Here is a 26551-nt window from a genome sequence, read left to right as displayed (position 1 = left end):
GGTTTCTTAATTTCTGGATGGGCCCAAGCCTACTCAAGTTGCACCCCTACCCAATAAATGCTATATTTATTGAATAGGGGTGCAACTTGGGCAAACTCAGGTTGGGATTTTGTTAAAATTTTAATGAATTTGACTTAAAAGATCGGATCCAATGAAATGTAAAATCTTTAAATCGGAATTCATGACTTAAATGCACCATGTTGAAGCGCTAATTATCAAAAGTGGATTGTCATCCACTTGCTTGGCTACCCAGAAATTACAATTGTTCACTTATGTAAACAAGTCTTGGCCCAATCAGCATTCGCTCCACTTTGGTGGTAATGTTGTGGGTGATATTTCTTTTAACATTAAAAAATTGCTTAAACATTTATAACGTTATCTTTCATAGCTTAGTTGGTTAGAGCACCCGTTTAGTAAGCGGGAGGTCTTGAGTTCAAATCTCAATGAAAGCATTTATAATTCTTGAATTAGGTTTGATAGGGTTGGGTTTAAGTCTTTGATCCCTGAATTAGGTTTGGGCTCAAAAGTTCGGTCATTTTTTATGCTCAAACTTGAGCATAACCAGCTCGAGCCTGAATCCAATTCGAGTGCATCAAACTTTTAGTGCTGGCTGAGATTGGGTTGAATAATTTAGGCTTGACTTTGGGCTAAGGCCCTAGGCCCAATCCTTAGGTTTTGGGCCTATCCTTATGTTATAATGCCATGCTTTTCCACTCTTAACTCTACAAAATGCAATATATAATTTTCTTAAGGCTTAAAGCATATTTCATTCATTCAAGAAATTGATACAGAGAATTGCCAAAAATGCCAATTAGAAAACCCAGATACAATTTCCCAAGAAGAACAAAATATATAAATGGATGAATTAGGTTTGATAGGGCTGGGTTTAAGTCTTTGATCCCTGAATTAGGTTTGGGCTCAAAAGTTCGGTCATTTTTTATACTCAAACTTGAGCATAACCAGCCCGAGCCTGAATCCAATTCGAGTGCATCAAACTTTTAGTGCTGGCTGAGATTGGGTTGAATAATTTAGGCTTGACTTTGGGCTAAGGCCCTAGGTCCAACTCTTAGGTTTTGGGCCTATACTTATGTTATAATGCCATGCTTTTCCACTCTTAACTCCACAAAGTGCAATACATAATTTTTTTAAGGCTTAAAGCATATTTCATTCATTCAAGAAATTGATACAGAGAATTGCCAAAAAGGCCAATTAGAAAACCCATATACAATTTCCCAAGAAGAACAAAATATATAAATGGATGAAGGAGAATATAAAGAACTTTTGCAACCAAACAAAAGTGAAGTAAAATCACCAATAGAAGTAAACAAACACATCTCCAATCCACCACAAACGGCTAGAGAGTCTGACAAGGTAATTGGGGCCTGTGTCCGACCTGGGGATGACACCCTGGCACCCTGGCACATCTCCAATCCACCATAGATGACACCCTGGCACTACCTAGGCGATGACTTGCCTTAGCCAAAGTGATGGGGTCCGACCTGGGGACCTGCCTCCGCCAACTTGGTGAAAATCTAGTTGGTGACCTTGTCAACAACTCAAGGTGGCTTGCAACACCTCATCTAGGGCCGACCTGTGGTACCTCGTCAGTACGGTCGAAGTGACATCGATGAGGAGCGACCTCCCTTGAGGGCTTGCCGATCTTATTGAAGTCCACATGGTGACCTGCGAGACGTGCTCATCAACCAATTTTGCATGCATAACCTGTTACTCCTGGGTTTCTCGAAAGTTGGCCTCCACCTCAAATGTTTCGGAGGAAACTGAATAAGACCCAAAGACTGGTCCACATGCACGGCTACCTCCAAGGACTTTGGACCGGTTAAGCATATCTTCCTGGAAACCTCAGACGTAATACATGATGGCCATGCCAAACAATGCCTATATAAAGGCACCAACACCAATGACACAAGGTATGCACGATTTTAATCTTGAGCTAAGCTTGAGCTCAAGTTTCTAGCTCATGCCGAACTCGAACCTTGTAGTACTTTGGCGAACTGGTCTCGAGCCTCGTACTATTTGACTTGGCTCGGCTTGAATCCACCCCTAAATGAACCCCATACGTCCAGTGATATCTAAAAATACAATTGTCACATCATGCTCTAACGCTGAAAATTGAGGCCATTACAATTGGGTAGGACTTTCTGCATAAGGTGTAGGGTCCATTTGGGAGGGTGTGAAGCCTGGTTGAGCTGCTTGAACCATTAAAACCAGTCTGATTGGCTTTAGAAAGTCCATTTGGAGATTCTGTTGAGGTTTACTTGATTAGTGTAGATGTATTTCCCCTATATTTATACATGTTCTCTAGGTAATACAAAATGCCATGACTCATGAGGGCAAGAAGATACAAATCTATTGGGTGTTGATCCTATTAGCCTTCATCTTTTTCTTATTTATATTTGTAAACAGATGGATTTATCTAACATACATTGAGAATAAGATTTTAATCTTCTTTTGAATGATGAATGAGAGGTTATTTTGCATGTTCTCTGGTCTACTAAAAAGCCTATCTAACAAAAAAGAAATAAGATCCCGTTTGGTTTGTGGAAATAGGGGTTTGGAATCGGAATTGTAATAGACTATTTTTGGTTCTAACTGTTTGATTGGGTGGAATTGGAATTCCATTTTCATTCCTACTAGAATGGTGTTCCCCCATTTGAGGGAATGACCATTTCCTGCCCCTCCCTTAGGAATGAAATCCCATTCTTTCTAATTCCAATTTTCATTTTCATTCTTGTCTGAACCAAACAGACTATGGGAATAGACCATTCCGCTTCTGATTTCGAAGGATTTTGATTTTGACTATAAATCAAACGGACCCTAAAAATGAAAACAATATTGCCACTACATGTATGATACAGATTATTTAATTTCTCACATGATTGGTCCTGATATTTATATCAACAACAACCTAAAGTGAATAGGGGTGCAATTTTGGTGGGTCCAATCTGCGATTTAAGCCTAGGTTGACTCTGTGCAATTTTACATGGGCTGAACTTAAATTTATCATCCATGGGCTAGGCCTGGTTCCAAAACCTTAGGTTTCTTATTTTCTGGATGGGCCATTTATTGGGTAGGGGTGCAACTTGGGCAAACTCAAGTTGGGATTTTGTTAAAATTTTAATGAATTTGACTTAAAAGTTTGGGTCCAATGAAATGTAAAATCTTTAAATCGGAATTCATGACTTAAATGCACCACGCTAATTATCAAAATTGGATTGTCATCCACTTGCTTGGCTACCCACAAATTACAATTGTTCACTTACGTTAACAAGTCTTGGCCCAATCAGCATTCGCCTTTCACTTTGGTGGTGATGTTGTAGGTGATATTTCTTTTAACATTAAAAAATTGCTTAAACATCTATAATGTTAGCTTTCATAGCTCAGTTGGTTAGAGCACCCGTTTAGTAAGCGGGAGGTCTTGAGTTCAAATCTCAATGAAAGCACTTATGATTCTTAAATTAGATTTAATAGGGCTGAGTTTAAGTCTTTGATCCATGAATTAGGTTTGGGCTAAAAAATTTGGTTATTTTTTATGCTGAAACTTGCGCATAACCAACCCAAGCTCTGCCCGAGCCTGAATCCAATTCGAGTGCATCAAACTTTTAGTGCTGGCTGAGATTGGGCTGAATAATTTAGGCTTGACTTTGGGCTAAGGCCCTAGGCCCAATTCTTAGGTTTTGTGCCTATCCTTATGTTATAATGCCAAGCTTTTCCACTCCTAACTCCACAAAATGTAATACATAATTTTTTTAAGGCTTAAAGCATATTTCATTCATTTAAGAATTTGATACAGAGAATTGCCAAAAAGGCCAATTAGAAAACCCAGATACAATTTCCCAAGAAGATCAAAATATATAAATGGATGAAGGAGAATGTAAAGAACTTTTGCAACCAAACAAAAGTGAAGTAAAATCACTAATAGAAGTAAAGAAGCACATCTCCAATCCACCACTAACTGTGAGAGAGTCTGACAAGAGAGGTTCCCAAAAGAGATTGCAAAGCGTCGATAATAGTATGGTTGCAGCAGATCCACAAAAATGGCAAAACCCCAAATAGTATAACTGCTACTAAAGACTATAACTGCCATCCACAATTGCCTTCGCCGGAAAACTACGAATGAAACTGATCATGAACAACATCTGCTGGAGAATTGTGAGATGGCTTAACCATGAATGGAAAAACGTAAAGCAACATCCACCAGTACCGATCACCCAATATAAGATCCAAGAGAAGTACCCCCATTGTCAAAATGCTTGCAAAAAGAAAAGAAAGCACAAAAAGAGGCAAAAAAAGAACAGTGGGAAAGAGGTGAACAAATGAATAGAGAAAACGGCGAGGGAAGAAAAGGAGAAAATCAGACAAGAGGAAGAACGAAGAATGAAAACAAGGGAGGAGGGAAGAAAAGGAACAAAAAAAGAGAAAAAACAATAAGAAAAGAATAGAGGGACTCCTTGGAGGCAACCACCCCAAAGGAATTTCTAGAGCAGAAAATAGGCAATGAATAGAGAGATTGAGAAAAACCTCAAGAAAACTCGAGGGGAAACCTCTCTCGAAACAGAGAGGGAGAGAGCTCTTAACAACCAATAAACTGGTATATTCACTCTCGATTGGTTAAGTATGAAGTGATACACAACCAAGTGAGCAGTAGACCTGAGTGGCATCAAAGTTAGATTGTACACGGTGGTAAAGGTAATAATATAAGAAGCTGATGCCACTAGAATCATTTCCAAACTCCTACCAAATGAGGCAGTGAAAGCACTACTAAAACCCATACAACCAGGAGCCAAACTTCCTTGATCAACAATATATATGACATGCATAGAAATAAACGAATAGTTTGTTTGAAGTCATTTTAGAGAATTATAAAGGCTTTATAAAGAAGACCGCCATAAGGCTGTATTTCGTTTGAAACAAGGGAAAATTTAAAATATTTCAAAAGATTTCAAATCTTCCCTCTTTCATTGAATTCACATGAGGAAAAGAAGCAAAAATGTGGGGATTTTTTTGAAAAGCAAATTAAAGAACATTACCAAAAAGCTAAATACAAATAGACAAGTTGAAGAAATGGAGTAAACACACCATCTCCTCCGAGCTTAACAACTTTAAACTTAGCACCTATAGTACAAGCATAGGCTTTTAGGTTTTTACTTAAATTAGTTGGGGCCTGTGTGATGCATGGTCTTTATTAAGAAAAATTGAGGAAGTTCTATGACATTTCTAGTTATGCCGTGACCATCTAAGTCCAATTCAAGTATTATTTTTTGGGGTTTTGTGCAATTTATCCAATGACAATCCAAGTTGTGTTTCAGTGAGATTGGCCAATTTCTTATGCTCTAGATAAATTTGTATTATCATTTGTGTCTTAATGCTACATTTTCATTAATTTTTAAAATTTATTGGTTTGTTATTATTTTCATATTATTTTTTTTAGTTAAAATTGTAAAAAAAGCTTGTCTTATAGCAATTCTATAAACCACCATTGTGTTTTGATCCTAACTAAAATCACCCCTATAGTTTTGAAAAATAGTGCAAATACATCCTTTCCGTTAGCTTTTCAATAACAAAAACATTGAAGTTATCAAAATACCCTTATCAACATCATTGTTAAGTTGTTATCTTACACAATTTAAAGTTCCAACTTCACTCTCCGCTAATTTATTTTACCTAGAAACTTTTTATAAGAGTAATTCTCTCTACTCTTTTTAGACATAGTAAGGTTAAATGCTAAAGAGAAGTAAAAGGTAGCAAATTTTTTATGGTATTTTACTAAATTTACATACAAATGAATATAGTTAATGGTAAATTTGATATTATTAAAAAATAATGCTTTATATCAATATTTTCCATTTGAAATACTGAAGGAAGGAAGGAAGGTATTTGCACCTTTTTTTTCAAAGCAATAAGGGGGGTTTTTGTTTCATAGGAGTGTTAGAAAACCCAAGGAATTTTTTTTTATAATTTTCCCTATTTTTTAAATTTTATCATTTTTTTATTTTATTAACCCTTACTGACTTTAGTGAATTATATTAATATTTTATTTTCTAGTCAAATTTAAGTTGATTTTTAATTAGTAGAAATTAGTTATAAACTAATAATTGTTGTATAATTTTGTATTAGTTTTATATTAATTTTAAATGGATGTTAGTTTTTAATTTGTCTTATGACTTTTATTAATTACTTATTTTTTATTATATTATAAAATATTTTCATCAATAAAAACAATTAATAATGATTTTTTTATTTAAGTAATTTATTAAATTATTTTTACCATGATTAATTATTTTTTATTATTTTCAAATGGAATATAAATGGATTATATTTTTTACGATGTTTTATTCAATGTTTATAACCCATCATTGACATGGATGGTTGCGTCCAAATCGTGAATCTAGCCTAGTTACAATTCCAGGTATCCCAACATCCCATTATTTTGTCAAAAGCATTTGATTTGGTCAAAACCCATTCAACATGGGCAGTTAAACCATTGACCCTTTTGACCTAGCCATTGGGTTATGAGTTACAATATATGATGTATTGAAAACTTTTGAAGGGCTTAACTTTGTGTTCACTTTGTTCAATTACACAATTTTTTTTGGTATTGTAACCCATAACCAAAAAATTGTATCATTTATAGATGGAACACAAAGTTATGTGTTCCCAAGAGCTAGATGACACCTAGGCGATGACTTGCCTTAGCCAAAGTGATGGGTCCGACCTGGGGACCTGCCTCCGCCAACTTGGTGGAAATCTAGTTGGTGAACTCGTCAACAACTCAAGGTGGCTTGCAACACCTCATCTAGGGCCGACCTGTGGTACTTTGTCAGTACGGTCGAAGTGACCTCGATGAGGAGCGACCTCCCTCGAGGGCTTGCCGATCTGATTGAAGTCCACATGGTGACCTGCGAGACGTGCTCATCAACCAATTTTGCATGCATAACCTGTCACTCCTGGGTTTCTCGAAAGTTGGCCTCCACCTCAAATGTTTCGGAGGAAACTGAATAAGGCACAAAGTCTGGTCCACATGCACGGCTACCTCCAAGGACTTTGGACCGGTTAAGCATATCTTCCTGGAAACCTCGAACGTAATACATGATGACCATGCCAAACAATGCCTATATAAAGGCACCAACACCAATGACACAAGGTATGCACGATTACTTGCTCGCTAGCTCTCTTATTTACTTAAGCTTTTAGCTCACAACGAAGACTATAGTACTAACTTAAAAATTGGAGTGGCCTCGCCGTGTTAGCCACTTTGGGTTCTCTGATCTATTTTCTTGTAGCTCAAACCAGCTTACTATGCGACCAAGCTCCAAATATCCTTTCAGCTAGGTGCTCTCAGATCGTGCATTATCAGTATATAAAATTGAAATGGAGATAGATATAGATAAAGTTAATAAATTTAATGGAATAATGGAAAGGAGAGAGATTGATGGGTGAATTAAATGATATTTATTTTGAAAAGAAAATTACTTAATTAACTAACTAAAATTAAATATCTTTTAAACAATACAATAGTAGATTGTTGAGCCTAATATAATTAATCATTGGATATCTCTATTTAAATATAATTAATTTTATTAATAATTATAATTGAATATAAATATAACTAATTTATCTAAAATTCTCATTAAATTTAAATGGATATAAATATAAATAAACTTAATGACTTATCAATAGTAAGGCATTTACCTAATGCGGCAGAACATAGTGGGAATGCCACCATCAATGGGACTGAGGGACCCAAATTCCTGAGCAAGGAAACATGCATGATCTTATTAAGAGTTCAAAGTATTGAAAAATGATTTGACGGAGAATAGTCGACACTTGTTTGATGCCCAAGTTATTTTGTCAATGGTATTAAAGTCATTGTTGATTTGGATGGTTGGACCAATTGGCCCGGTGAAAAAACTCGAGTTGGAAGGGAAATCTTTTCTTTCTGTATGCCTCTCCATCAGCTGATTACAAGATTTATATATAGAGGTAGAGTTAAGTTAGCTCCCTCTTGCGATTAGGATACAAACTCCTAAACGAAAAAGGAAAATCAAACCAAGAACAACAAGAACAACTATACAGTAGATAGGACTCATACAACAAGAGATAAGACTACGCTACTAAGAAGGCGCGGGCTTAATACCCCCCCTCAAGTTGGAGCATGTAAACGGAAAATGCCCAACTTGGCAAGAAGATGATCGAATTGTTGCCTGCCCAGGGCCTTCGTAAACATATCAGCAAGTTGCTCGGAAGTCCTGACATAGGAAGGCCGTATATTCCCATTCTGAATTTCATTGCGGACAAAGTGATAGTCTACTTCAATGTGTTTAGTCCTCTCATGAAAGACCGGATTCGCAGCGATATGCAAGGCTGCTTGACTATCACAGTGTAATCGCATAGGATCAGGATGACCAACTCCTAACGAATGCAGCAACCCTTTTAACCATTTCAATTCGCATGCAGCTGTTGCCATAGACCTGTATTCCGCCTCAGCCGATGATCTGGACACTGTAAGCTGCTTCTTTGTCTTCCACGAGATAGGTGCTTGTCCCAAAAATACAAAGTATCCAGTGAGAGAGCGTCGTGTCAGCGGACACCCGGCCCAGTCAGAATCACAGTAAGCATACAATTGAAGATCACTGTCGGTCGGAAGGAAAATTCCCTGTCCCGGGTTACCTTTCAAATATCGCACCACACGTAAAGCCGCCTCCCAGTGTTCTTCACGGGGGTTCTGCATAAATTGAGCAAGCACATGTACACAGTAGGACAATTCAGGACGGGTAATGGTTAAGTAAATTAAACGACCCACAAGCCTCCTGTAACTCTCTGGTTTTACCATCAGAGGACCATCTGCCAGAGCTAGTTTATGATTTTGTTCCAGGGGAAGTCCAACTGGCTTAGATCCTAGCAATCCAGTTTTTGATATGATATCCAAAGCATACTTTCGCTGACAAAGGACAATACCTTTCTGGCTTCTGGCGACCTCCACTCCTAAAAAACACTTCAAAGCTCCCAAGTCTTTCATGTGGAAGCATTGGCTCAGATACTTCTTGAATCTCCATATAGCATTGCCATTATTTCCAGAGATGACAAGATCATCTACATACACCAAGATATTCAACTGTTCCTGCTTCCGTCGTAGTGTAAACAAGGAGTAATCAGATTGTGACTGGGTAAAGCCATACTGTTTCAAGGCCGTCATTAGTTTAGAAAACCAGCAATGAGGGGCCTGCTTCAAACCATAAAGCGACTTGCGCAGCTTGCACACCTTCCCAGGTAGTCTCGAAGCAAATCCAGGGGCATCTTCATATACACTTCTTCTTGCAGATCTCCGTGAAGGAACGCGTTCTGCACATCCATCTGATGTAGTTCCCAGTTTTTAGCCGCAGCCACTGCAAGGAATGTACGGACTGTAACCATCTTTGCCACAGGTGCAAATGTTTCATTGTAGTCTATCCCTTCAACTTGTTTGTTTCCGAATATCACCAAATGCGCCTTGTACTGCTCTATTGTGCCATCTGAGTGGTACTTTATCTTGTAGACCCATTTACTTCCGAGCACCTTTTTCCCTGGCGGCAAGTCCACCACTGTCCAGGTTCTGTTGTTTTCTAAGGCTTCAATTTCCTTTCTCATTGCCTCTCTCCAACGAGAGTCCTTGATAGCTTTTGAATAGCTCTGGGGCTCATGATTAGCTGTGACAGCTGCTAAGAAAGAGCGGTGTCGCAAAGAGAATTTATCACAATTCACATAATGTGTTATAGGATAGGGAGTACTTGAGGAGTGAGATTGGCGAGATAAACTGGCAGAAGGGCTCAGACTGTGGTCGGAACACCATGTGGTGTGTATGACGTAATCCTTAAGACGGGTGGAAGGATGCTTCACTCTATGACCTCGTCCAAGTTGCTCATTCTCTGCATTCGTTTCTTCCATAGAACCCCCCTTACTCCATGCTCCCCTTCATTATTTTCACACCTGTCGCCGTGTCCTGTCTCTCTTATGACTTCACAAGTACCGTTACCCCTTCCTCTTTCACTATCTTCTTCGCCACACTCTTCAGTTTCCTCCTGGTTATAAGCAAGAGTACCATCATTGGGTTTGCGTTCGACTTGTTTTTCTTCAATAGCATAAGGAAACTCAGTTTCTAGAAACACCACATCCCTAGAAACAAAGTATTCATTATTTTCTAAGTCATAAACTCTCCACCCCTTCTTGCCAAAGGGGTATCGCACAAAGACACAACGTCTGGCTCTACTAGCAAACTTGTCCCTGGTACGATTCAGGCTTCGTGCATAACACAAACACCCAAATGTGCGTATATGTTTGTAGCTTGGTTTCTGCCCATACAACATCTCATACGGTGATTTACCCAAAAGGAGAGTGGAGGGGGTCCTATTGATCAGATAACCTGCTGTCATAACACATTCTCCCCAAAACTCAATAGGGAGGTTGGCCTGAAATCTAAGAGCTCTGGCAACATTTAGTATATGTCTATGCTTTCTCTCGACACGTCAATTCTGCTGCGGTGTTTCCACACATGAGATCTGATGTATTATACCTTGCTCAGAGAAATATTCCTTCAAGCAAGTAAACTCAGTACCATTGTCGCTTCTAACTATCTTCACCAATTTTTCATATTGCCGTTTAACCACAGTAAGGAAGTTCTGTAGTGTTTTGCCCACTTCACTTTTGTCATTAAGTAAGAATATCCAAACGGCTCTTGAGAAGTCATCAACAATGGTCAAAAAATACGTGGCACCACAAGACGGTCGTACCGAGTATGGACCCCATAAATCACAATGAATCAAATCGAAAGTTCCTTTAGCATTGTTTTCACTAGAATCAAACGTACCTCTTGTCTGATTGGCTTTTGAACAAACTCCATATATCCTATTTCTACTATCACATCTAAAGTTCAAATCAGGAAGAAGTTTAATTACTTTCTTAGAGGGATGACCCATTCTCTTGTGCCATAACTCGTATGAAGCTTCAACCTTTGCTTTGTGAACATTGCTTGAGCACGTACTTTTGAAGCAATAGAGCCCTCCGCGTAGTTCACCCGCACCAATCACCATCCTCGAAGTGCGGTCCTGTATAACACAAAACTTATTAGTGAATTGGATATTACAATTTGACTCTTCTAATAATTGCGACACAGATATCAGGTTACAATTCAAACGAGGAACATAAAGCACATTAGTAAGCTTCATGTAATCATTCAAAATGGCGATCCCTTTCTTTATTGCCATGACATGCTTTCCATCGGGCAATCCAACCTGACAACCGGTCACGGTCTCGGTATCACGCAGGTGGTTCAGGTTTCCTGTCATATGGTGCGAAGCTCCTGTATCAATTATCCAATTCATACCTGTCAACTTCTCGTTTGTGCTAGGTTTGCAAGAATTCAACAGATTAAGAAAAGTGGACCACTGTTCATTAGTCAATCCACCGAAAGTAGTGCGATCTCCCTCTGTCGCATGGGTCGGTTCAGAAGTTTGCCCTACCACTTGTGCTGCATTTGCTCTCTATCCGCCTCCACGTCCACGACCAGATTTACCTTGTGTTCCTCGGCCTCGAGCTTTCCCACTCCCAGTGGATCTCGGTCGGTCTCCCCACCAGTCCGGGTAGCCGTAAGTTGAAAGCAACTCTCTGCCTCATGTCCTGTGCGTCCGCAGTTTGTGCACGCTCCAGATTTTTCTTTTGTCGTGTCCCGTTCTTTTTGTGCCACCTTGAGCTTGCACAACAAAGCTCATCGCCTCTTTTCTTTCTTCTTTGCCGTGGGTCATGGTTCTTAGCCGCTCCTCTTGTATCACCATGGCATAGGCTTTGTTCAAGTTTGGCAACGGATCGGTGCCCAGAATATTGGAACGCACTGTTCCATATACTAAGTCATCCAAGCCCATCAGAAACTGATGGACTCTTTCTTCTTCTCGTCTCTTCTCCAGTTTTGCAGCGATGTTGTAGTTGCAGCCCGCACAGACGCATGTCGGGATTTGCTCATAGTTAGCAAGTTCTTCCTAGATTTGCTTCAGTTTGCCATAATATGTCACGATTGGGAGACCTGCCTGTTTGCTTGTCGCAAGATCTGCCTTGAATTGCTGTATCCTTGGCCCATTGCCCACTGAGAACCGTTCTTTGATGTCGTCCCATAGGTCCTTCACAGTCTCCATGTACGTGATTGTAGAGCGTAGGCTTGGTTCTATCGTGTTGAGGATCCATGAAACCAGCATCGAGTTTACAGTCCACCAATCTTCCAGCTCCGGTGAATCATCCGCGGGCTGAGATATAGTCCTATCAAGAAATCTGATTTTCTTCTTGGCTCGGAGCGCCATTCGCATTGCTCGAGCCCATTCCTCGTAGTTGTCTCCTTTCAATTGGACTTGGGTAATTATATTACCCGGATTGTCGTTGGCTGCCAAGTAGTACGGTGAGACCACCTTTCTGCTTCCGCCCTCACCTTCATTCTGCTTCTCTCTTCCATCCGACATGATTGATCAGCCAAAGCAAGATGTCTCCGTTTCCTTCTTGATTTCAGCGAAGATCAGATACCGGCTTTGACTGACTGTCGCAAACAGAGCTCTACAGAATCCTCAGAGATCCGCTTCACGAGCAATGATCCGAAGTAATCAATTGTCGCAGCCACCAGCTTTGACAATCGGAAGCAAATAGAGTTCTACAAACTCTTCAGTGATCTGTTCTACGAACAGAGGTCAGAGAGGGTCGAACGAGCAATGATCCGAAAATATTGCAGCCACCAGCTTTGACGATCGAGAATAGAGTTCTGCAAACTCTTCAGCGATCTGTTCCACGAACAGAGGTCAGAGAAGATTGAGCATTGCAGTCTCAGAAGGCGGTGCGAAAGTCGGACGTTCTTCGCTCTGATACCATGAAAAAACTCGAGTTGGAAGGGAAATCTTTTCTTTCTGTATGCCTCTCCATCAGCTGATTACAAGATTTATATATAGAGGTAGAGTTAAGTTAGCTCCCTCTTGCGATTAGGATACAACTCCTAAACGAAAAAGGAAAATCAAACCAAGAACAACAAGAACAACTATACAACAGATAGGACTCATACAACAAGAGATGAGACTACGCTACTAAGAAGGCGCGGGCTTAATAAAACGAATGTGCTAAACTGTTATTTTAAAATTGGTCAAATGAACTAGTGATCCAGATGCTTAGACTGCTGAACCGTTCATCCTGTACAACGATTCCTGGTTTAATATAACTTATTTAAAATTTTTAAAAAATAAAATAACAAAAAAACAGAGAAAATGTAGAGGGAGAAGAGATTGATCTCAAACCTGAAATTAGAGAGAGAGAGAGAGAAAGATCAGGTTTAAAGAAATCTCAGATTTAGAAATGAGAGATCTCATGAAGTCATGATCTGCTATTATCGTCGCTGTACAAGTCACCGTCGCCCTCTCGTGGAAAACTATCTTACAAAAATGGAATTAAAGAAGAAAACAATATTGCTGCTACTTGTATGATACGAACTATTTAATTTTTCACATGATTGGCCCCGATTTATTCAGATCAATAAGCACCCGAAGTGAATAGGGGTGCAATTTCGGCAGGCCAGATTTGTTGTCTGAGCTTAGATTGACTCAGCCTGCTGATTTATACGGGCTGGGCTTGAATTTATAGTCATTGGGCTGGGCCTAGTACCAAGACTTTAGGTTTTTTATTTTTTTGATGGGCCAAGCCTGAACCTACATTGGACAATTTGGGCTTGACGCCCAGTCCGGGTTTTGGCCTTAGACCCAATTATTATTATGATTGGGCCTCGGTTAACCTTACCCCCAGTTTTGACCGCTCAACTTTGCACCCCCTCTAAAAGTGAATCATCCGTTGTAGAGTTACCAAATAGTATAAAAAGAGAGCATTTGTTGTATAGGGGTGCAATTTGGGCATGCGATTTTGTTAAAATTTGAATGGGATCGATTCAAAAGTCTGGGCATATATAATCTTTAAATCCAATGCTGACTGATACCATGGGTGCAAGTTGGACAGGTTGGGCCGGGTTTATAGTCAATTCAACCCCAACTTTAAAATTTGGGTTTAAGGTCTAGCCCAAACCGAGTCCGAAGTCAAGTCAGATTTTCACAATTTGAGCCCAACCTCCATTATAATTTGATGCACTCAAGTTGTTTCCCTCTCGGATTATAAGGAAAATGCAACCAAAAGACAGAAAATGCAAATCCAGCCTGTGTAAAATTTTGCACCCGTAAATGGCACCCTAAGTGTAGTTGCAAAGCCATAGAATTCATAACGTACATGCACCATGTTGAAGAGCTAATTATCAATATTTGAAAGTATTGAAAGTTAAAAACAGGGTTGTCATCCACTTGCTTGGCTACCCACAATTGCACTCTAAAAAAGGTTAACAACCAGAGGCTTGCTCCAATCAGCATTCTCCCCTTCCATTTTGGCTGTTCTGGTGGGTGGGTGGGTGACGGTTATTTGAAATTTTCAAAGTGCAGCTGGAGATTTTATAGAGTTAGCTTTCATAGCTCAGTTGGTTAGAGCACCCGTTTAGTAAGCGGGAGGTCTTGAGTTCAAATCTCAATGAAAGCATTTTTTATCTTGTTGGCTCGGGTGCGGGTCAGGACAGTTTTTTCTTTTTTTTTTCTTTTTTTTGGTAAATATGGGTTAGGACAGTTAATATCAGTGCTGGACGGAGCGTCCTATTCAATAAATATAAACAAAAATGGTTATGCTAAAACAATACAATTGTTTTAATTAAACACATTTTGCTAGTGATTTTATAGTTTTATGGAAAAAAATCAACAATTTGTGGATCTTATAATAGGCTGGGCTTAAATTTTCAATCTCGAGCTCAAAATTTGAGTGATTTTTTGGGTTGGACCCAGACATAGACCTTAACCCGAAGCCCGGCACTACTAATCTGTTCATGGGTTGGTTCGGGCTTGGTTTTTGTCAAAATTCTAATGGGCCTGGCCTGAAGCCCGAACTTAAGACAGTGTAAAGTTGGGTCCGAAGCCCAACCCGTAAATTCATTACTAGTCATCATGTGGGTCAGGACAGTTTTTTCTTTCTTTTTTTTTTGGTAAATATGGGACAGGACAGTTAATATTAGCCTGGGCCTGAGCCCATCTGAGTGTATCAATTTCAGTACGGGTTGAGACTGGTTGGATAATTTAAGCCCAATTCTTAGGTTTGGGTCTGGGTTGAACTAAAACCTAGTTTAACCTATCCGGTTTGCATACATAATTCACTCCTAACTCCACAAAATGCAATACATAATTCGCTCTTAGAAACCAATCAACTGGTATTAACTAAAATTTATTGAAGGGGGTGATTGGTCAAAATTCTCACCATCAAATAAGTATCGTGCGATTCCGGGTCAGCTATCCACGGGAACTCTGCTCATGCCTATCCACAATACACTACTCTTTGTGAATTGGGAACATCTCCCCCTGCATAATACTTTGCAGAGGATGAGATGTTCTCCATGTGTGGCTCTGATAAACGTGGACAGAATTCTCATGGGCAGGAGATCCAAACTTGTATCATGCATCAAGGGAGCCCGAATCTGCTGCTCACTTGGCTGTGTATCACCCAATATGTATCCAACCAGGCAACCACAAGTAAACATATAAGTTTTCCGTATGCTGACATGTGAGACCCATTGATAGGGAATACTAGTGTGTTCACTCTTGATTGGTTATGTATGAATTGATAAACAACCAAGCTAGCAGTAGATCTCAATGGCGTCAAGGATAGATGGTACTGATGGTAATATAAGACGCTGATGCTACTACTAATCTACTATCATTTCAAAACTCTACCAAACAACCAGTATCAAAGCCTGGTCTTCATTCTCGGTTTTTCTTTTCTTTTCTTTTCTTTTATTTTTGATATAGAAGAGGGATATTAAGAGCAAAAACACAGAAAAGAGAAACCTAGGGAATCTATCAATAATAATAGATCCGTATCAGGGCGGAGCCAGAGGGACCCAGGAAGCCATGACCTCCCCTATGGTCCAAAAATCCCCCTCTAGGATAACTTGTCATGTACATGATGATTTGCCTGACCCTTTTAGTGCTTCAATTGTCACCTTGGAACCACTTAATCCAATTTACTTTCTTTTTGTTTACCTCCGATAGGCCTAGGGCTAGTTGGGCTTTAACAAATTCTTTGCAAATTTGGAGTGTCATCTTTCATTTTCTTTTAAGTATCTATGGAGGCCCTGTAGTTGAGTTTACATCTCCGCCCCACATACAACACGCCCCACAGTACATCCCTGCCATGTATTGGAAACATCTCCTGATGATAATATCGGAACTGATGATATCATCACCGGAAAATGTTCTCAGTACACTACGGGGATGTACTATGGGGGATATGATTTTTTATTATCCTCCAAGCCTGGGAGGCCACTAGGCAGTTAAGGAGGATATGAGCCATATCCTCAATCATTCCACAAGATTTACATTCTAGGTCAATTTTATATCCTCTTTTCGAGGCCACTAGGCATGTTATTTTTTCAATATTTTGAGGATCCTCTTTATTTTCCCGTCAGGCTCTATCTCGTTATTGAGGAGATCATTGGCTGATTTAACTCATAGCACTCCATTTGGCCTCGACCTCCAAACAATCTCGTCCTACGACCTTCTCAATTTTAAATTAGGGGCCAAACTTTCTTGATCAACAATACAATATGCACAGAAATAAATGAATAGTTGTCTTTAACTCGTTTTGGAAAGCTATAAAAGCTTTATAAAGAAGAAAAGAAGAAAAAAATGAGGGTATCTTTTTTGAAAATCAAATAAAATAGCATTATCAAAAAGCTAAATACAAATAGACAAGTTGAGTAAACACACCATCTCTTCCGAGCTTAACAACTTGCACTTTGCAGCTGTAGTATGAGCATAGGCATTCATATACTAGTTGGGACCAAGGTTTAGAGTATCGAAAACGTAAGGTGTATCGAAAAGATAATTTTAAGAGACGTATCGGGATACACTTTGGATACATATAGATACGGGCGAAAAATCAAGATACACATAAATATGCTAAAAGCTCAAATAAATCCTAAAATATATATAATAACAATAGTTACAAGTTTTATAAGATTGTAAATAAATTATTTAAAAGTAAAAAAAAAACTGTAATTTAATGGTCTATATAAAATTCAAGAATCAAGATATTGGAACACTTAGTAACTATTCACAAATAATGGAATAACTAAAATGTGAAAAAACAAAAAAAACTAAAATGTATATTGATATATATTAGTTTCAAAACAATCAATATAATTTATCTTCATATTTATTAATACATAAATTTTAATAATTAACTCTAACATTTATTGATAAGCATGCACTAAGAAAAAGAAAAAAATTATTTAAAAATAAACATGCATAAACCTATAACAAGCAAATGGGCATGACTTAGTGGTGAAGCTCTAGTTGTTAAAGCCTAATGTCCAAGAGAATTCCAATTAATTAATGAATTTAATGAGAAAGAGGGTTATTAATTAACGAAATTAATGAGAAGAGAATTCCAATTAGGCGCTAAAATTGAAATTGAAATTTAAAATTATGCCTTAATTATAGGAGTAATTAACTTATTAGTGAAAGAGAAACTGCACATAACTATAGGAGTAAATATAAAATTAATGAGAGGTAATTTGGCCCTAAATATAGGGCCCGATACAGACTGATACATACGAAAAGGAACGCTATAGATAATTTCTATGCGTTCCTGTATCGGACTTATTAATCCTCACTAACTTTAATTAATTATATTAAGCTTTTATGTTTTAGTGAAAATTAAATTGGTTTTTAATTAGTAGAAGCTAGTTATAAATTAATAACTGTTAGATAATTTTGTATTAGTTTTATATTAATTTTAAATGTATTTTAAATGGATAGTAGTTTTAATTTATTTTATGTTTTATTAATTAATTTATTTTTATTATATTATAAAAATATTTTCATCAATAATAACAATTAATGATCATTTTTATTTTATTTAAGTAATTCACTAAATTATTTTTTATTATTTTCAAATGGAATATAAATGGACAATAATTTTTGTGATGTTTTATTAAATGTTTTCTACCCATCATTGACTTGGATGATTGAACCATTCATATCATGTCCCGGGCCTATTTATAATTCCAGGTTTTCCAAAACCTACTATTTTGCCAAAAAACCATTGGTTTGAGTTGTTTTGGTACCATTGTTGTTTCTTTGAGAAACATTTGGGGGTTGATCAATAGAAATTAGTCTTAAAATATAAGTTGCCATGTCACACAATCAAAAACATTTTAGGTTGATCAATACAAATTGTTGTTGTTACTTGAAACATCAAATTTAGTGTTTCAACTCTAAACAACAATGATAGGTCCCCACTAGTCTGTCAATGATCTAGTAGTCAAACCCATAGAACAGCAGCATTCTGTGATATGACCAATGGGCTGCTTTGGGGATCCACCTGGGGCGTCTTGGGGTGTAATTTGGTTGGGCCCAACATGAACCTGATTGACCTAGCTTGTAATTTTACACGGGTTAATTGGGATTAGATTTTTGGTTTTTGGGTTGTGTTTGCGTCCAAATATTTAATCTTTTTTTTTTTCTTAATTTTTCAAGCCAACTCAAGGCCTCGCCCTTTGGCAGCCTGAGCTCTACCCTATCTTATTCCGACCCAAGCCCAGCCTGTCTATGTACATACATATATGCATATTATCTTTTGATAAATCATACACATGTATACATGGATACATATATACACACATTTACATTAAATTTTAGTGTAAACTGGTAGACCAATCTATATGCATCAAATTTCAATTCAAGTGAGATTCGGGTTGAACTTAAACCCAACCTATCTTGCCCAAATTGGACCTGGGTTAAGCTTAAACCCAGCCTAACCTGTCTAACTTGCACCCCTAGGGGCTTCTGACCATCTGTATGTATAAGTCGTCCAATAAAACTCAGCTCATCTAACTCATTAGAACACTTATTTTCTGTTCATCCACCTCATCTTGCATAACAACGATATGTTATACATCTAATGCAGTAGTGACAAATCTTGCATTTGGCTTTCAACTTATAGCTTGAAACCTTAATATCTATCTTTCGCTTGTAAAAAGTCAATTTGAAAGGAGTACAAATGCAAATATGTAAAGTGCAAAATCTTATATTTTATATGTATTTGTATTGTACATATTTGCATTTATCTGCCAAAGTTTCATATTAATTCTAACAATTATAACTCACTTAAACATGGATGTCCACGTAAGGCTATATTCGCTACTTTTTTTTTTCTATTGGATACATTATTTTCTTTTCATTAAATTAAGAAAATATAAACCAAAATCCCATATCACAAACTAGCAGAAGCCGATTGTTACAAAATGTCTTCGATTTGGCTTTTGGCTTACAACTTGATGAAAACCCTGATATCTCTCTTGCATTTGGGACAACTTTTCACGTTAATTTTAAAATCTAAAACTCGCTTAAACACGAAGGTCCAAGTAGGGTCTTTTTCGCTACTTGATCCATCTATTTCCTTTTGGAAAAGAAGAAAATATAAAATAGTCCCATAGGAAAAATCAACCCTTACTATATCTACTACTACTACCACATCATTGTCATGCACAATTGTTCCTCCTTTTTTCTATTCAACTAAGTTGATCAGGTTAACATATTCTGGTTGAAATTGAAAAGCCAAATCGAAAATTTCGGTTTTAATTTTCTTTAGTTACCAATTTTGGTTCTTAAATCTAAAAATTTAACTAACAAAATTTTATTGTGGGATAATATTATATTAGTGAAGTTTATTTTTAACTGAAATAATGGAATGAGGAATTTGGTTTGATTATTTTGATTTTTACTTAGTTTAGTTGTTTTCGATTTTTTCTCTTAAAATTTCAGTTAATTCAATTTCAATTTATTCAGCTTCGTTAGAGAATATCAACATATTCAAGGACTTCACCTAACAGTTTAAACCTTTAGGTTGAATACTTCTTTGAGATGATACCAGAGCCACTTTGACCAAATGGTATAGTGTTTGATCCTCATTACCCCTATTCTAATTAATTAAGTTTCAGCACAAGGTATGAATGAGCCTATGTTTGTTCACACTTCAAGCCCAATAGACCTCTCGTGTGAGGGAATGTGTTAGAGAATATCAACCTATTCAAGAACCTCACCTAAATGCTTAAGATTTTAGATTGAATGGTTTTTTGAGAAACTTGACTTTTAATCAAATAAACCCAATGGTCCCTTATTGATGATTGAATATTTTTTGTTCATTTCCAACAGAGCCTAGTAAAAAACTGCAAACTACAAATCCTTTTGGTAATATCATATGTTGATCCGTCACATGATTTTGATTGGGTAAAACACACATCTATGTTTAATCACATTCATCATCTTGCTGTATCTCTATACGCTAAACATGAAGGACTAGAATGTTAGAAAAACATAGAACTAGTTAGAGTGTCACGGTGCCGGCATGGGTTTTTCTTTGGCTATTTTGTTCTACTTAAAAACCCAAAACATCTTTGCATCAACTACTAGAATCAGTGGTTGAATCAGAAAGCCACTCAACCTAGCTAGTCAATGGTACAATAACAAAAGTAGTGATTGCAGTGTTTATATTTTAATTATAATTTCATGTTTCAAGTAATTAGCTAGTGTGAATAATCTGTAAGGAAAAAGGTTATTATTCTCAACAAAATATCAGAACAAAAGCAAACCCCACAATATTTGACATTTATAGAGATAATATATTATTATTCAAATATAAGCAAGAAAGAAAAAGAAAAAGAAGGGAAAACAACTCTGCCAAACATACATAGCATATTTGCACCAGCAATACGTGTAACCTCCAACTCAGCAAGAATGCAACAGCGATGAAGCAGGAGAAGCATCAGTAGAGAACATGGTTGACTTGGAGGAGGAACCTGCTGCAGATGATGATATTTCAAGTACAGATGCGTCTGGTGGCAGGGCAAAAGTAGGTAATGATATCTTGGATGGGATTACAAGCAATTGAGCTTCGAATCTAAGAACATGCATCACTTCCCTCATAGAAGGTCGACGATTGTAGTCGGGGTGAACACACCAGAGCCCGACAACCATCAAGTGCTCCACCTGCTTTTCATCAAAATTTTCTGTACTCGTGAGCCTCGGGTCTATTGCTTCACGAAGCATTCCTTGTCCATAGAGCTCCCGCACCCAATCTACCAATATTACTTTACCTTGTCCAGCAGATGGTTCTACAGCCCTTCTCCCACATGCAATTTCCAAGGCAACAACTCCGAAGCTATAAACATCAGATTCTTTGCTAGCTTTCCCATTAACTGCGTATTCAGGAGCCATGTAACCCTTCGTACCGGCCAACACCTCTGTTATCTCTGCCCCTTGCTCATGCTCTACAAGCTTGGCCAACCCAAAATCTCCTAATTTAGTTTGGAAGCTAGAATCCAACATAACGTTACTGTATTTAATATCTCTATGCACGACGCATTGCTCCCACTCTTCATGAAGATAGAGCAGAGCAGAGACCAAGCCAAGAGCAATATTGTACCTGACCTTCCATGTCAACAAGGTTTTATCTTTGAAGAGATGAGAATCAAGGCTACCATTGGGCATGAACTCATACACCAGGAGGAGTTCTCTCTTTTTGTGGCACCAACCAACAAGTTTCACCAAATTCCTGTGCCTTAGCTGACTGATGATCTTTACCTCTGCCTTGTATTCTTTTTTCCCTTGCTTAGATCCTTCAGAAATTCTTTTGACAGCTATATCCAACTTACGATCACTCAAGAAACCCCTATAAACTCCTCCAAATCCTCCCTCTCCAAGCTTCATTTCCGCATTGAAATTATTTGTTGCACGCACCAATTCGGCATATGAGAACTTCTTGGGTCCCGTTTCCCTTTCAAAATCTTCGTCCATTGAGGCATCGGGCGACCTATTCCTTTTCTTTTTCAGGACTAGCAAAATCATAACCAAACAACCAATCAAGGCACTTGTACCAACAACCAACCCCACCACCAAACCCTTGTTTTGCTTTGAATTGTTGCTATTCACCAAGCTTGAATTAGTTCCAGTCTCAGAATTTCTTATCTCCAAGCTTGAACTGAAATTCCAGGAGAGAATACTATGGAATTCGAAACTCCATCCTGTTGAAGCAGAGAAGCCAATATTAACACATTCCGGCAATTTATTTCTCAAATCTACCCTATAGGAGAGGCTAAGGGTCTCACTTCCCTTCGTTCCGTCAACATATATCAAGAAAACACTCAAGTCTTTTGTGCTAGAATTATAACTGACCTGAACATCGCCTTTCACCTCGTTTGTACCATTAATATCCCATTGAACTTCTTTAACAGATATGATTGCATTAACGTCAATACCTACATGACGATATTTTGGGTCTTCTCCATCATTTGAGTATGTATCAAACTCTACTGCAACAGCTTGATTCTCACCTGCATTGGTTCCAGTCTTATTGTCAAAAAGACCAAGGAATTGACCTGACGAAGAAGCAATGACATTAGTATCAGCAGTTGGAAGAGGAGGGAGGGAGGAATTGGGAGCAAGGAAGAAGGTGAATCCGTCGCCCGGCATATATTTAGAATCCTTATCAAAGGAAAGGGAAAAGGAGAAATGGGTGATGAAGTCTGTGAGGTTGTTGGTGGCATTGTCCCAGAGGTGAATGGGTTTTTTATATATGACTCGACCGGCACTGGAATTAAAAGCTTTGATAGCTTCTGCTTTGGTGAGTACAAGTGTATTCGAAGAGGAGCGGTAGGCATGTCCCTGAAATTCTAGTTCGTCTGCCATATCCGATGGAAACTTGGGGTAGTTGAAGGATAATGGTGTTGCAGAGACGATAGAGAATGAGAAGAATAAGAAAATGTGGAACAGAATAAGAACTAAGTTTGAAGATTGGAGGTGGGAGTTTGATGAGTGGAAGAGAGCCATATAGTTGGAACTTGGGAATCGCCAAACTGGATGTAATGGAATTACCAGTGTTAGCAGTGGATCTGAATTGGGCGAATCCTAAATATAAGACTTAATGAGAGGGAATTAAATAAGAATAAATATAATATTTTAAATTAAATTGGGACACAAATTTACAAGAATAAGATTTAATGAATGTTAACGGAAATTAATACCTTAAATATAAGACTTAATGAAAATAATTTGAATGAGAAAAAAAATAGTTGATCAAATTATTTTTTTTCCTTACAATTAAAGAACAAATAAATACAAAATTAATATATTTCAGTCAAAAGACATTTTCAAACTATCATTAAGACTTTTAAAATATACCAGCACCAACCCACCCAATTGCCACCCCCAAATTAGGCTCTAAATACAAAATTAATAATTTGAATCCGATTCATTTAAATTACATTCGGGTATTCATTTATCCATAAGCAGATCAAAAAATATTGATCCATTGATTAATTAGATCAAATCTGGATATTGCTAGCCCAGCTGTCTATTACATTAAATGCTAAAATGGTTTAATTCTCCCAATTTTATTATTATTTTCCGTATAAATAGTCATAAGATACACACGTAGAAATAGAGAAAGAGAGAAGGAGACATTCGTTGACATGACTTGATTTGACATAGGAATTCACAGGCCAAAATAACCGGGTGCCCACCCTTCCTTTTGGGCAAAACATGTGGATGAGATTAAATAACTATTAATCATATCCTCCCCAATTATTTTTGGTAGGTTCTGTAATAATTCGTTTTCGACCGCATGTAAGAGACTCTTAAATGGAGAAGTTTCAGATGAAGCTTCTCGTGTTTTGAGCCTTTATATTCTTCGTTCGTGTGCCAAGAAGCACACGGTCGCTATTATGAACAGTATCCTTTTCAATGTAAATCCCCGATTCACCCAACCCTCGTAGAAGTAGAATCCTCAAAAGGTATGCTCGTTGTTAACACCTGATGTTTATTCGGTTCACTACCAAGTTTAAAACCAAGATTCCCTCATTTTTTTCTTTATTAAATTAAGATTCCATTTCAAGCCCTTTTATTAACAAAGCATTCGTAGTCTAAATCTCCTTGATCTCAGCCTCTCTGAGCCCATTAGATTCTTGACATCCAAAAATATCTACCCACTAAGTTTTAACCTAGGATTTTCATTTTCCCCTTTATCAAGTGAAACTTTCATTTTGACTCCTCTCATTGGCCACAATTATCCTAATTTAAGATTTCTATCACGACACAACCTCCAAGGCACCAAAACCCTACCATTACCTTTCTAAACTTATAATTAACCATCCGCTAAATTTTAGCTCCAAAATACCCATGTTACCCCTCCTATATCCTAATTCAAGATCTCTAAATCATATCATCACCTTTTTAAACCTTCCAATCAACCTCCTATCAAATCATAGATCCAAAAATACCCATTTTACCCCTTATACACAAAGATTCCAAATCAAGCACTCTCATTAGTTGCCTCTTTCCTAATTCAAAATCTTCATCGTGGCATAGCTTCTGAGACCGCCAAAACTCACTAATATTTTTCATAAATCCCACATAAATTTGAAAAAATAAGATGGGTATCTCAATGAATGGAAACCAAAATTTCATTGACCAACTTTTCCCCTCTTAAAATCTGAAAAGAAAATGCCCCCAAGAATCAAATCAATTATTAGTCATGATAATTAGACCTGATCCAATTAGATACCTGACATCTTTAGTTCCCAATGTGGCATCTTATTTTGGGTAAAAAGACAATAGTGCCAAACATCCCCTTAATCAGTTCTATGATATTGACAAGAACCAAACTAATAATTAGTCAGTATAATAAAGTCTGATCCGATTAGATACCTGACATCTTTAGGGGGCGTTCTACAACAAGAATGTTTTGATTTTCATTTGTTTTTGGAATCACCACATTAGTAAAGAAAAAAAACATAATAACATCATCTTGAACTCTGCTTTTATTTTCAAAGGGAAAATAGGTTGATTTTGGTTCAAAAAACAATACATGTTTTCAGAACCAATAAAAATATTGGTTTTTAAAACAAAAGCAATTTTCTAATATAGAAATTATATCATTTATGAAACATGATGATGAATAATCAAATGAAAACATGCTCTTAAAACTAGATTTAAGAAAATGCTTTTGGTTTCAAATCTAAAAACAAAAAACATACACAACCAAGCTAGTGTTTCTTATGTTTTTGTTTTAAGAAGCAAATTTATTTGTTGCCAATGATAATTGTATGCTAGAACTTAATATTTTGGTAAACACATATTTAATAAAAATGACAAAAAATAATAAATTACTTTTTAGTAAACAACTAAATAATAATAAACTGTTATATGTCGATAAAAGAAGCCTTTTTAACCAAAATTATCTTATATATTGTTTATGAAATTTTTTAGACATAGAATATAATAAAAATTACAAGAAAATATAGGAACTTACATATGTTTTTAGCTATAACCGATTTGGAACTTAATCAGTTTGGAAAATAAGAAGCAACCCCTATCCAAATATTAATTGCGATGCAAACCATGAAACCAGAATCAATGTAATTGGCTTAATCAATTTGATTTCACAGAACGACCCGATCAATTGATAGCAATAAAATAAATTGAACATTTAGATGAGAAGGCCATAAATACCATATGTTCAACGCCAAGCAAAATGATTTCTGGATTAGCTGGATCAAGCCTTTGAAATGTTCAAAGCTCAAACCCATTTTAGGTGTTATAGTACTCCAATCAGGCATTAGAAATAACCGGTGGCAGGTCAGAAACTAGTGCAAAGCCTGTTCGAGTGACAATAACTAGTGTCAACTGCCCCCTTGAATTTTAAGAATTCTCGAAGTTGATTGCTTCAATGCCGATACATGAATATTCAGATTCATCCCTATACTTACATTCATCATCCACTTTGGAATTGGTCTAAACTAGACTTTTATTTTCTGCAAAATGTTGCATTACATCAATCCATACTACATCTGAAATACACATATTCAGGGGTCAGGTTTAATGGCTGGCTGGATTTTAAAATTTTTTCCAATCCCACATGGAAATCAGTTTTTTGGAGATTTTGAAATCTAAAATTTCTGGATCGACCTTGCACTGAATTAGACTAAATTTAAAACCAAAATGAAAACTAATTGTACCTAATACAAAGTCCACAAATTTGAGCTCCTAGAGTGTTCACACCCAATATCTGTTACAAAAACCAAACTCCAACTGAAGATAGCATAATGAGTGAGAAGTTGATTCAGCAGCACTATTTTCCGTAAAATTGCTATCCAATTGCCTTGGATCGTCTGAGATTTTTTAGCCTGATTTTCCTAACAGTTTTCTTACAGAAACACAATGGGAAAACTGATAAGAATCAATTCTTTCAATGCCTAGGTTGAACTACGGTTTCAATGCCTAGTTCCCACCATATGCAAATTCTAGCATCCAAATCTAGGATTATCAGATTTGAAGTCTAATCCATTATCGGACATTTGGATTCCAATGATGGTTTTAGGATAGGGCCCAAGTTAAGCAACTCC

The 26551-nt window shown here is 37.3% G+C and overlaps 3 non-coding genes and 1 pseudogene across 4 annotated transcripts; 3 read left to right on the top strand and 1 right to left on the bottom strand.

Annotated features, from left to right (window-relative positions):
- Positions 1–378: 378 nt before the first annotated feature.
- On the top strand, positions 379–452 carry TRNAT-AGU (transfer RNA threonine (anticodon AGU)). Its single transcript has one exon. It is a non-coding gene; the product is annotated as a tRNA-Thr (tRNA).
- A 2935-nt stretch (positions 453–3387) lies between these two features.
- Positions 3388–3461, top strand: TRNAT-AGU (transfer RNA threonine (anticodon AGU)). Its single transcript has one exon. It is a non-coding gene; the product is annotated as a tRNA-Thr (tRNA).
- An 11051-nt stretch (positions 3462–14512) lies between these two features.
- On the top strand, positions 14513–14586 carry TRNAT-AGU (transfer RNA threonine (anticodon AGU)). Its single transcript has one exon. It is a non-coding gene; the product is annotated as a tRNA-Thr (tRNA).
- Positions 14587–20726: 6140 nt separating this feature from the next.
- LOC104596715 (L-type lectin-domain containing receptor kinase IX.1 pseudogene) lies at positions 20727–23046 on the bottom strand (annotated as a pseudogene). Its single transcript, XR_016076540.1, has one exon. The product of XR_016076540.1 is annotated as an L-type lectin-domain containing receptor kinase IX.1 pseudogene (transcript).
- Between the last annotated feature and the right edge of the window lie 3505 nt (positions 23047–26551).

The sequence above is a fragment of the Nelumbo nucifera genome, chromosome 5 (genome assembly GCF_055504915.1).
Source record: "Nelumbo nucifera cultivar China Antique chromosome 5, China Antique-T2T, whole genome shotgun sequence".
Classification (NCBI taxonomy): Eukaryota; Viridiplantae; Streptophyta; class Magnoliopsida; order Proteales; family Nelumbonaceae; genus Nelumbo; species Nelumbo nucifera.
This window is presented reverse-complemented; position numbering and strand designations above follow the sequence as displayed.